The 14001-nt window shown below is 38.6% G+C and overlaps 1 non-coding gene across 1 annotated transcript; it reads right to left on the minus strand.

Moving 5' to 3' along the window:
• Positions 1-13247: 13247 nt before the first annotated feature.
• Positions 13248-13354, minus strand: LOC136210260 (small nucleolar RNA R71). Its single transcript, XR_010677967.1, has one exon. It is a non-coding gene; the product is annotated as a small nucleolar RNA R71 (small nucleolar RNA).
• Positions 13355-14001: the final 647 nt, after the last annotated feature.

Consider the following 14001-nt stretch of genomic DNA (forward strand, 5'->3'; position numbering starts at 1 on the left):
CTCGTTAGGAAGTCCAGATCAACCCTTCTCCAGCCAAAACCAAAAATTTCAAGAGAGCTAAAATGAGTTTTAGGATATCTTAGTGGGTCGTTCCCCCCAAGAGTGTCGTAACGCAATTTTCGGGCTCAATTCGGAGGTCTAATGAATAAGTTATGACCATATGAAGTTTTAGATGAAATCCGGGATGAAGATGGACAATAATCTTAGTTCGGATAATCTTTAACCATAGGTTGTTGGGTATTAAAATGTTCGTCTCGTCAAAACGAGTCCAATGGAACAAGAATCGTCAAAATCGGAGTTCGTTAGAGGCATATTTGGACTTAAAACGTATTTTGAAAGCGATTGGAGGAGCGATGCCACGTGTCGGCGCGCGACTGGTCCGCGCCTGACACGTGGCAGCGCGCGTCAGGGCTGACGTCAGCCCTGTCCCCTCCACCTTTCACTTTTGCCTTCCGCCAACTTTTAGAAAATGTTGGATAAATGCCATTTCGCCCCTGCCTCCTTTAGTTAATTCCAATTCTAGTCCTGAACCCTAATTTAAGCCTATAAATAGCAGATCTTTTACAGCTTTCGACAGCCAGATAGGGGGACGAAAATAGGACGAAAATACACTGATAGATAGCCGAAATTCTACCAAATCATTTCGAATAACTTTTAGTTTTTTGCGTTCATCATCCGTGTTCCATTATTTGTGATTTTTCCAATCATCTCACAACCTAGGTAAAGGTTTCTAAAGGACAAATTCTGTCTATTATTTTATATTTGATACTCTGAAATATAGATTGTTCTCCTCCTTTCTAATTTTATTTTTTCATTGTTGATTTTTAATGTCAATAGACTATCAAATATATTTTCTGTATATATTTGATCCCTAAATTGATTTAATTTAACCCTAAAGCAATGATTTACCAGTTAAATCATTTGTTTTGAGCTTTCTTCCTTTATTTCAATTAATCTGCTTTTTTATACTTTTATTTTTGAATCTAATATTAATAATATTACAAGTTAATATTATTCATATAATTGGTTCTTTTTGTTCATAACAATGATTTGGGATAAACGAATTAACTCGATATAAATTTTATCTCACGATCGTTCAGTAACCAATAGTTATAATAAATCTTTCTTTTCTATTTGTTTTTTTTATTTCTAACCTAATAACTTTTATTTTATTCACTCTAGTCCCTAATTTAGAACTTTTCATTTTATTCATTCTAGTCCCTATTTTGAAACTTTATATTTTATTCACTTTGGTCCTTAATTTAAAGTTTTCCACTTTCTTTCAATTAGGCCCTTAAATAAACTTTTTTTAAGTTTATTCAATTTAGTCATTTGTCCATTTTTACACCATAACTAATTGTACAACTATGCTATTTGCTTCTAATATCTTATTTTAGTTGATATAAGTATGGAGAAACATTATTTTGGTGCGGATTGGAGACCCGGGAATGCCCGGATGTAATTGTATTTAATTTTGTACATATTTCATTGCTTTTAGGGTTGTAATATTTTGTTTATTTTCTTTTGTATACAATTGTGCAATGACATGAAACAAAATTGATTTTTTCCAAACAAATCACATTCAAAACGAATTTGAAAAGCTTAAAAGAGTTATTAATAGCCTGATTGTATTTAGAAATGCTAAGTAGGAGGCCGGTGGGTTCACCGGACGATTTTGGGGGTGCTTAATATTTCCTTTCGAGGAGATATTAACCTTCTCCAAACGTACCTAACTTCCCGAACCCACTTGCTTCCCGCAAGGAATCTCAGTAACATTCTCGGACCTAAAATCCGGGTGGCGACTCTATCTCCGACACCGGCCCTGCCGAGCTAGTCGTTTTCTCTAGTGGACCTCGAGTCCAAACAGCACCGTAGTAGTCATAGCGGACCTCCCGCGGGTGAAAGCCTGTCGAGGTAGGATTCGTCCACAACCCCAGACTTGTATATTCGACGACTGTATGGTAGTAATTGATACTAGCCATAGCACTTGATAAGTCAGTTGTGAACATGGGTACATGTTGTATACATGTGACTGGATCGATCCGCCCGAGAAAACTACATGGTGGTTGTGTCATTAGTTTTCTTAAGTAGGTCTCTAACTGTCTTCAGACCAGATTTCATTATAATATCAATGTGGGATCCGGTGCACTTTGACATACGCCTAACAGGTCTGTAGCAGGATGCTAAACACGGGTATGATTGGGTGAACAGGTGAACACGTTGGTATTGGTAGTGAAGTGATGGAATTACCACTCATGTAACAATGAGATGATATCACATGCCACTTGATAAGTGAGATTGATAAGTGTGTGGCCACACCCAGGTAAGTAGTTCACTTATCTGATTCATTAATCTACTTAAGATCAAGAAATATCATAAACAACAGAGAGGATGACAGTCACCATGCCTCTAGTTTATAATATCGATATCAAATGGTAAAAGACATTAAGAGATAACTACAGGGTCTCTACATCTTTAGACTGCTGAAACTCTGTCTTAGTTAGGGGCAGTAATGGTTTGCTAGAACCCACTTATTGTCTGTGAGCCATAAGCCCACTGCTAGCTAAGAACAGACCCATAGGATCGAACATCTGAGTTAGAACTTATAGAACGGTACATTGGAGAGATAGAATTTATTAATTGATTGACAATAAAATGTCAATGTAATTAATTAATGGTTAATTAATTGATTAATTGATACTTTGTATCAATGTAATTAATTAATGATTTTAGGAGTTGGGTATTTAATTGATTAATTAATTTACAGAATGTAATTAATTAATTTGTAAATTAATAATATTGTATTCGGTGAATAATTAATTAAACTAATACGTTAATTTATTAATTAGCGTTGTTTGTTTAATTGGGGTAATTGAATTTAATCTAATTACAACTAATTGCATAAAAATAAATATTATTGGTATTTATTTATGTAATTAGATTAGGATTGGATTAGTTTTATAATTAACCAATTAACCCTAAACTAATTAGGTTTAGGAATACACAATATATATAAATTAAAACACTAAGACCCTAATACACTAATAATGATATTCAGCCAACCTATGTTTGCATAAGCAAACAATTAGATTTTCGGCAGCCACCACTTGAAAAGTGGAGGAAGAAATTTGGCTAATTACATTATCTCTCCAGTTCTTCGTCCGTTCTTCGGCTAGCACCGGTTCTAGCTCGATAGTTGTTCGTACACCTGACTACGGAGATCTTACTACTTTGTGGATTCTTCAGCCGTCTCTAGAAGAGGCAGTCCGGGTAAGTTTTTATCCCTAAACGGATCCAAAAGGTTTTATTCAATCAATGGTTAACGGACAAAGATCAAACTCAAAGGGATTAGAAATAAATTTTAAACCGCAATTCCGCTGCGCTACAGTTGATTAACTGGCTTTAATCCCTAACAGAAGAAGCATGCAGAGGGCTTACAATAGCAGCATCTATCAGATGACATTTGTGTGGCCTGGTTGGCCCAGTCTAGAGCACGCCTTGCTCTACTTTCCCTTGACCGGTAAATTTCTTACCTATTCTTTTATTCTTTTGCTAATATTCGGGAAATGTAGAGCATAAGCTCTTGATGTATTTTATCACTTTCAGCACTGTAGTCTTAGTCTATATTTATAAACAGGATAACTAGCTAGTAAATGAAAACTGACAAACTAATTCTACTTATGCAATGACTGAAAAGTAAGAATGACTAAGGATACTACATCAAAGTAAAACTAGGACTTAATTAATCAATTGCAATTGATAAGCAACAACAATCAACTAACCTTGCCTAAAATTAAGAAAAAGTTTTTTTGAGCTACTATATGACTTTTCGAATATATTTTTTTTTTGTAGTAGCATAGAAAATATAAATGATGTAATTAAAGCCTCGCAAAAGATTTTAATCACATATGTACATCACAAAAATCAATGAATTAAAGCAATACGATAGAACCTGGTTTTGCAGTCTCCTTATTCTACGCAAAAATAGGTTAGGTTCTCCACATGCTTCCTTTTCACTTCCAATTGTGAACAGAAATCAACCCCGTATAACTATCCCTTTAGCGTGTTAAGCTAGGGTGTGATTACACTGGTTAATTTCGGTGCTTTTATTGCCTTGGAGTAACCACATCACACATCGTTTGGTAAGATTTTTCAAATATTTACCGTTGATATATCGTGGGTGTAATTCTCCTTCTATACTTTTTAGCTAGTAAGCATTTCCTGGAAGTGCCTTGTGAACTTGAAAGGGTCCTTCTCAGTTAGGTGACCATTTTCCAAGCTCGTGACTCTTTAAGCCAATTGGCAGAATTAAGTTCCAAACCAAGTCACCTTCCTGAAAAACTTTCTTTTTGACCTTCTTGTTGTAAATCCTCTCGACTTTCTTCTTCTGGACCAACATACAGTCCAAAGCTTTCTGCCTTTCATAGTCCAGGTCTTCTAACTCCATTATCATCGCCTGTAAATAATTGTCAGGCTCCAATTAATTCTGCCAGACTACTCGCAAAGATGGGACGACAACCTCCATCGGCAGCACTGCATCATGACCAAACGTTAAGAAACAAGGACTTACCCCAGTAGCTCTGGTTTTAGTCATTCGCATTGCCCATAGAGTTTCTGACAGGGTCGTATGCCATTCCCTTGGATTCTCTTTCAGCATCTTTTCTAAAATACCAACGAGAATTTTGTTAGAAGCTTCCGCTTGTCCATTTGCCTGACATAGAAAGGCGTCAAGTGAATCAACTTGATCCGGTATTCGTCCATGAATTCCTTCATGTCTTCCCTAGTGAACATTGTCCCTTGGTCGGTCGTGATTGACTCTGGAATTCCAAACCTGTGGATCAGATGCTCCTTGATGAATCTAATGACATTCTCTTGGCCTACTTTCTTCATCGGAGCCGCTTCTACCCATTTCGAGAAGTAGTCAGTTGTGACAATAATGAAGCAGTGTCTTTTAGAGGATTCTGGGAAAATCTTTCCGATTAAATCAATCGCCCGACCCTTGAAAGGCCAAGGTTTGACAATAGTGTGTAGTTCTTCTGAAGGTACCCGCTGAATCGGCCCATACATTTGGCATTTCTTACACCCCTTGGCGTAAGTCATGCAATCTCGGAGTACTGTTGGCCAGAAATAGCTGTGTCTGTTGATGACCCATCTCATTCTTCTCCCAGATTGGTGTGCGCCACAAATACCCTCGTGTACTTGTCTCATCACCTCCATTGCCCTCGGAAAACTGAGAAATTTCAGCAACATGCCATCGTAGCTTTTTCTGTACAATTCTCCTGCCAGTATCTTGTAATTCCTGGCCTGAACATGGAGCGAGTACTTCATTTTCTAGACTGGATCCTCGAGATATTCGATGAACAACTTTCTCTAATCCTGGGGAATATTAGCGTCATTGTTGAACGATTCTAATTGAACTCCTCTTTCTACAACTAATGGGTGCCCTTGCCTTTTGATGAGCACCAACTTGTACACTGTCTCCCTTGATATCCTCATTCCTGAAGCAATTTGGGCCAACTCGTCAGCTTCCCAGTTTTCACTTCTAAGTGTATGAATAAGGTCAACATCGTCGAATTCGTCGAGCAGTTGTACGGCGAAAGCAAAGTATGGCACTAGAGACATGTTTGTACACTTGTACTCTCCTGTCAGGTGTCGGATTACCATTTGCGAATCTCCAAACACCTTGATTTCTTTTGCGCCTAAATCAATTAGGATCTCGAGTCCGATAATCAAAGCTTCATACTCCGCTTGGTTGTTGGTGCACTCGAAGTCCAGATTGACCGATAGGATTGTCTTAGCTCTGGACGGGGAAGTGATTACTACTCCTGCTCCGCTAGAACTCTCCATACCTGAACCGTCGAACTTCAAAATCCAAGGTTCCCTTCAAGCTAGATAGATCGGTAGCTCTTGTTCTTCTGGATATTGGAAGCTAGAGGGTGATCTGCCACGAACTCGGTAATAACCTTCCCTTTCACCGACGACTGCGACAAATAGACTAAGGAAAACTCCGTCAAAGCCAACGACCACTTCCCAATTCTTCCAGACATAATGGGCTGATTCAACATGTATTTTAACAAATCTGTACTAGAAATTACATACACTCTCGACCTAAGCAAGTAATATCGTAATTTTGTACATGCAAAATATCATGAGGGACACGTTTTCTCAATCGGACTGTAACGTGTCTCAACAGGTAGTAAGGAACAGTTGAGATAATAAATAGCTTCTTCGTGCTTGCTATCATTATCCTGAGCCAATAGATAGCCAATCGACTCCTTAGTTGCTGCAATGTACAGTTTGAGTGGTGTTTGGTCCTTTGGGGGAGCCAACACTGGCGGACTGCACAAGTATCTCTTGATTTCCTCGAATGCAGCTTGGTGTTTGTCTTCCCATTTGAATTTTTCTTCGTCTTTGAGTCTCAAGAGCTCAGAAAACACCTTTGATTTCCCTGCCAAGTTTGAGATGAATCTTCTGAGAAAATTCACTTGGCCCAAGAACCGCGGCAACTCTTTCTTATTCTTCAGCGGTCAAGCTTCTTGGATCGCCTTGGTCTTGTTTCCATCAATTTCTATGCCTCATTGGTACACTAGATAACCAAGGAAGTTCCCCACTTTTACTCCGAAAGCACACTTCAGAGGGTTCAGCTTAAGGTTGTACTTTCTCATGCGCTCAAAACCCTTTCTGAGGTTCTCAACGTGGTCAGACTCCTTTTTGGATTTGATGATGATATCATCCATATAGACCTCCATTGATACCCCGAGTAGGTCGTGGAAAATCATGTTTATTGTCCTTTGATAAGTAGCTCCAGCATTTTTTAGTCTGAAAGGCATAACAACCCATTCGAATGTTCAGATTGACCACGGGCACCGGAATGCCATCTTCGAGATGTCATCCTCAGCTATCTTAATCTGATTATATCCTACAAAACAATCAGCACATGAAATAATTGCATTTTTATATACAACGTCTACCAGCATGTCTGCGATGGGCATGGCATAGATGTCCTTCGGTGTTGTTTGGTTGAGATTGCGAAAATCTACACAGACTCATATCTTCCCATTCTTCTTGACTACTGGGACCACGTTAGAGAGCCACTCTGCATATTTGGCCGGTTGAATGAAACATGCTTTAAGTAACTTTTCAATTTCTACCTTGACTTTCGTCTCGACTTCCTTGCTCATTCTCCTAGAAGCTTGTTTGAATGGCTTAAAATCTGGCTTGATAGGCAGCTTGTGCTCAACTATGTTTCGACCAAGTGTGGGCATCTCATCATAGTTCTATGCGAAACAGTCCTTGTACTCATGGAGCAGCTTGATGATGCCTTCTTTTAGAACGGGTTGTAGCAGATTACTAACATAAGTTAGCCGAGGTTCCTTCTCCATTCCCAGATTTACTTCCTCAAGAGGGTCAATGACCATTGTACCTTCGTCTTCTAACTTCGGATTAGCTTTTTCTAGGTCCTTCATTTGGATTTCCTTTTCTGGTGACCACGCCACTGATTCTGGTTCCTCTGGAACTTCTATACCTGCAACCTCCATGCACTCCTCACCATGCAATTTTTCGATCGTCTGATGTGCGTTCAATTTTGCTATAGCGGCTGATGCTACCGCTCTTTGTTCTGATCAGGACCCAATCATTGGACTTACTCAATGATGGGTTCGGTGTTTGTCTGCCTCTAGAGAGGCACGATAATAGTTGGCTCGAACATATGCTTGATCTGTGCGGCTTGTGCCTTCTTTTGCTTAGGTCCTGCCTTGATTGGACCAATGTTAGGCTCGTACAATCTGGATTCTGCCATGTTGGATCGGGCATCGAAGGGTTGGTTGTTAGCCCAGATCACTTCCATATCCTCTCCTTTCCAGAACAACATCAGTTGGTGTAGGGATGATGGGATGCAAGCATTCGAGTGAATCCAATCTCTTCCCAGCAAGGCTTGATAGTTGGCTGATGAATTTACTACGAAGAAGGCGGTGGCTGAGGTTTTGGAACCGACGGTCAGCTCTGCTGATAGAACTCTGTATGTCCTAGCAACTTCTCTAGTAAAGGCTGACACTGTGATCTCAGAAGTCATGATGTCTTCTTCTGATTTTCCCAATGCTAACACCATTTTCAGTGGCATTATGTTGACAGCGGATCCATTGTCAATCAGCACTCTAGATACTGGGTTGCCATCTATGTGAGCTTTCAAATATAATGGTCTGATATTGCGCGTCATCTTAGGAGTGGGTTTATCAAAATAAACTCTCTTAGCACGATCTTCGGCCGAAGCCTTAATCGTAACTCCACTTGATTCGTCTAAGCATTCATCTACCCTCTTCTTGGGACTCTCACCTCGAAAGCTTGAGGGCAAAATTAACGAGGTAGTTGCACATCCAATGTGGATAACAAAATCCCCTACTTTTATTTCGCTAGGCCTTTTCTTTTCATATTCTTTTTCCGGGCTAGTATTAGAGCTTGCACTAAACCCTTCTATCTGTTCTTTCTTTCTTTTTTCCATCTCTCTCTTTCTTATTTTTCTTTTCTGATTTTTTGAAAGAGGTCTTGGAAATTTCTTATGCTGATTCACCTGCCACTGGCCTTTCGGCACCGTAGCAGATGGAACAATGAATCTAGGAGGATGTTGGGGTGTTTCTGTTTTATCTTTATGTTTACCCCCCAAGTCCTCTTTGGTTTTTTCTGTACTGACCTTGGCGGTATGGTTCCTTTCGGTACCCATACCTGTCGCGTCATTGGAGCTCTGCTGAACTTCTGGTGGATGAAGCTCGTAAATTCCTGCTTGCTGGACTTGAGTTGAACTAAGGTGGAGTTGACCATTACCGCTGCTGGCATCAGATCATCGTCAATTAGCATGCTCACCTTTTTTTACCGAAAACTGGAGAACTCCTCGATCGATCCTGTCCTGTACAACATTCTTGAAAATAAAATAAGAGGAAGTGTTATGACTCCATGCATCATGAAACTTACAGTAAGTCCTTCCACGAATCTCCTCCCTCTTCGTAATGACATGTCAGAAAGGTAAGGTAATGAATTCCTCCTGCAAGAGGTAGTCAAATATTTCCTCTGTTTTGGAGGTGTCGAATGTGTATTGCACATTGGTGCTTATTTTCACCACCTCCGGTACCTACGAATTCTTAGCTAACATAGGACAGACTTTAGAGCCTATAGCAACCATCTCGGCCACTGCAGCCTCATAATTTTGAGTTTCCTGGTGATAGCTACCAACTGAATTCTTTTTCCTCCTATAATCCTCTCGCATCAGTTCCTCATATCCCGTGAATTTAGCAATAAGTTCATAAAAATCACGAAATTCTATTCCTTGGAACTTCTTACAATTCTCAAAATCTAAACCCCTTTGGGCTAGCCTAACAAATTCAACTTCAGGCAAATTGACACGACATCTATACCTTATTCGTTTGAATCTATTAACAAAATCTTCTACTGACTCACCTTGGCGCTGAACCATACATGCCAGCTCAGCGATACTTACCTCAGGCTCTGTCCTGTAGAAGTGGGCATGAAAAGCATCTTCCATACGCCTCCAGCTATCAATAGATTCTGTAGGCAATGCAGCATACCATGAAAATGCAGACCCTGTAAGAGAACCAACAAATAGACGAAGCTTAAACATGTCAAAATTCAGCTCCGAACTAAGTCCACTGCATTAAAAAGTGAATCGTGTGATATGCTCCATTGTGGATTGACCTTCTTCCCCTGAAAACAATGTAAAGTCTGGAATTCTAAAATTATATGGAAAAGGGAAATTTTGGTCAATCCGCCTAGGGTAGGGCTTAAGAGATTCAGGACGATAAACTTCTCTTAAGTAAGGCCCATAAATTTCTCGCACCACATCCCTGATGCGCTGCTTGTCATCCACGTCATTGACCTGGTCAACCTGCACAGGTGCATTTTTATTATAACCATAATCACGACTTTTACCCCCCCAGTTACGGTTGGGGTAGTCATCATAATTGCTTGCCTTGTTGTCCATCCATGTATGCCCTTTGTAATGCGTAGCTGCTGCAGGTATTGAGGCTAAACCACGATCTGGGCTAATTCTGTCACCTCGCTCGTTGATATTCATGTGTTCTTCCCAAGCAGAAGGTCGTTTGTATTTTTGGTAAGCTGGTGAACTTTCCTTCTCACTTGCACCACTGTTGGCTTTCATTACAGCTTTAGCGCATTTCTCAGGTATCTTGCTGATTTCTGAAGTCAGGTCAACAACACTGATGTTTTCCTGCACAACTGGGGCTTTACCTGCAACATTCACAGGTTCGGAATACGCAGCCCGTATAAGTTGATTGAGCGTCTTCGCCCATTTCCTTTCAGCTTCTTCCTGTTCTCATCTAGACCTTTCCATCGCTTCCTGTTGCTGTTGTAGGGCCCTTTCGATAATGATCTCGAAACGGTCTTTCTCTGGTGGACCTATTCATCCATCCTGGGTCTCAAACTGGTTAATTGTCTCAGCTATCTGTCCATCGGCTGGGATATCTTCGGGTGTTTCCTGTCCCTGGATGTTGCTATTCTCGGACGCTTCCTTTCCTGTCTTTCTAGGAGCTATCCTGCGTGTGTAAACTTTTGAAAAAATTCTGTAAAGTTTGGTTAAAATTTTGGCAATCAAAAGTGTGAATAGGTTGAAACTAAACACTCAAAAAACTTTGAGTGTGTAAATGAAATTTTGTAAATTGAACTTCAAGGAACAAGTCAAATAATATTATTCGCAAATGTAAAGCCAAATCAATATGATGATTTTAATTGACAAGGGTCAATTAAAATTGTAGAAAAGGAAAATCAACCAAAATATGACTCAAAATTAATTGAAAATTTTGGATGAAATTATAAATATGGCAAAGCCATGGGAAAAAGGGTGCTTAAGAAAGCTAGGATCACGAAAAAAAATTAGTGCGGAGGCAATAAAAATTTTGACGAAAAATTTTAGAAACCAAAAACTTAAGAATCGGTGCCACTGGGCATGCCAGAAATTGTTGGCGATATTTTTGAGTAACAAAAATATTCCCTTTACAACCTTAACTTGTGTGCGAAAATGCGGGCGTGCCAGAGAATTTGGTTCTCAACCTACATTTAAGAAAATGGTTTTTATAGATATGTGTTAAGCCCAAAATATACCCAAAATATCATCTTTATTTATTTATATCGGTTTTGCTACGAATTTGTGCTGTTTATATCTGTTTGAGTACTTTTACGCCCGAATATGTTTCTTTCACGTAAGGTACCTAAATATTTGGTAAAATCTAAATAGGAGCGAAAACGGAACAAAAACGAAGGAAAACCCCAACAAAAAGAGTCAAAGACGAAGAAAATCAAACGCACCGAAACGAAGACGGGAAACGAAGTCAAGACGGGGAATAATCACCCATGTCACGACCGAGATTCCCTATTCTCGGTCGTGATATGCGTCATCCCGGTCTCCCTCTCCTCCGTTTCTGAAGACCAAAACCTACCCCCCTAATCTCGATAACTTCAGATTTTCTGTCAGCACAACATACACATGTTCGTTTTCAAAGAAACGCGTCCGTTCGATTGGATAGAAACGTCTCTTCACAGCAGACACGTCCCCTAGACACGACTCTTCAACATCTATAAATAAAGAATTGATTCAGAGTTGAAAATATATAAGTGAGAGTTAAGATTTAGTACATAATTTATGCAGAAATTATGAGTCAAGAGCGATTCAGAGTTAGAAGTTCGATTTTGTAAAAACGATATGATGTACACACATTGTTTACTAATTAATTACAAGCACAGTAGCATTTAGATTTAGATTAAGATCTGCTCAAACTAGTTTACATTTTGGTAGTAGAAGAACCATCTCTATTCCGAAGATTCAGCGAGAATATTAAGTAGCGGATTCGACCCCAGAGCTTGACAAACTCTAACGAGGTTTGAAGAAAGGATTGACGACCCGGAACTCTCATATCGTTTTGAATGCTTCCATGCTTTTTATTCTCTGTAAACTTGTATCAAATTCACACTTCATCTAATAAAGTTCATGCAATTCAATATAATTTTATGTAGCACTTCTGTAAATGATCCGAAGTGAGTTCTGGTGTTTTCATTAAAACGTAGTTAAATTCAATATCTTTACAAGGAAACTTTGTTGAACACTTAGGCAAATTCATTCTTTGAGAATTAATTTGGTTAAGGTAGCAATCTAACTCGACCGTAGAAGGATTGTTTGCGGTTCAAAGCCTTTTAATTGAAGGAGTTTACGTTATTACACTTTTATAATTTATACAAAGTTTAAAGTTGTTTTCTTTGCTTAATGCAAACGAATACAATTATTCTCTTATTTTAAACACTAAACGTTTCTGTTTTGTAATTCATATTCAAAACATAATTGATTTCTAACATTCTACATATTCTAACCTAATTCTTATTCAATCAATCTCAAAACCAATTTCAAATAACGATTATCTATTTTTATAAACCTTAAGTCGTATTTAATCTACACATAAATAAGTTTTTATTGAAAAACGTTCCCTGTGGGATTGATATCTTTTTATTACTACAAGCGAAACCGTGCACTTGCGGAAATCGCTCAACAAGTTTTTGGCGCCGTTGCCGGGGAACGCCAAATGTTTTAACAAAAATTTAGATTTTTCGTGTTTGATTTCGAATCTAGGTTTATACATACTTATTTTAACTTATATATTTTATTTATTTTAATTTACTAACATATTTATTTTTCAATTATGTTTTGAAGGTCGTTTCGGTTCGTGCACAATTTCAAGTTCATGCGCAGTTCTCGAAGTTCAGGCATTCCACCAAAGCCGCTTGATCCAGAAATTGAAAAGACACTTAAAAAGCAAAAGAAAGAAAAAAAAACAAACAAAATTCCGAATCATAGCCAGAAAATTAATATGGCAACACTTATGGATTACGCTAGGCCAGGAGTGGCCGGTGTAACAAATAGTATAGTTAGACCCCAAATAAATGCACACCAATTTGAAATTAAGCCAGCTTTGCTTAATATGTTGCAAAACAATGTAACATTTTATGGGTTACCTAACGAAAATCCTAACGCCCATTTGACAAATTTCCTTGAAATTTGTGACACTTTTAAAATAACAGATGTGACTGCCGAAGCAATCAAACTTCGACTCTTTCCTTTCACTTTGAAGGATAGAGCCAAAGAGTGGTTAACTTCTATGCCAGGCGCACCATTTGAAACTTGGGACCAATTAGCCCAAGCATTTTTATCAAAATATTTCCCTTTAGCAAAAACAGCAAGAGTTATAAAAGAGTTAACATCTTTTTCTCAAAATGATAATGAAACTCTTTATGAGGCTTGGGAACGTTTTAAAGAACTTCAATGTTTATGCCCACACCACCAATTGCGCGATGCACTTTTAATGCAAACATTTTATAATGGGTTGAATCCTACAACTAGAGGTTCATTAGATGCTATATCGGGAGGGTTATTTATGAAGAAGACATCCACCCAAGCAAGAGAACTTTTGGAGGAAATGGCAATCAACAGCAGTATGTGGCCCGCAGAACGTGGACACATACCGGTGGCGAAACCATCGTCCTCAACTACATCATCCGTTAAAGGTATAGTGAATCTTGATCCTGTCACGATGTTACAAACCCAATTTTCTGCCTTGTCGCACAAAATTGATAGGTTTATGGCACCGTGTAATACCAATGGTAATCCAATCCAAACGGATGTGGATTACGAAGGCATGAGCGAGATTGAACAGGTAAATTTTGTCCAAGGGCAAAACCAAACTAATAATCCTTACTCTAGTACTTATAATTCTGGATGGAGGAATCATCCTAACTTTAATTGGAAAGATAATAATAATAATGTAAATGCTAATCAAAATCGTACCAATAACTATCAAAATCAATCAAGAGATACGATTAGCACTTTATCTTCTAAAATCGACAAATTCATAGATGCTATCGGTGGAAAAATAAGTAATCACGATGATGGTTTTAAACGGATCGAGAATAAATTCGACCAGCTTATTAAAAACC

Source organism: Euphorbia lathyris, chromosome 10 (assembly GCF_963576675.1).
Source record: "Euphorbia lathyris chromosome 10, ddEupLath1.1, whole genome shotgun sequence".
Taxonomy (NCBI): Eukaryota; Viridiplantae; Streptophyta; class Magnoliopsida; order Malpighiales; family Euphorbiaceae; genus Euphorbia; species Euphorbia lathyris.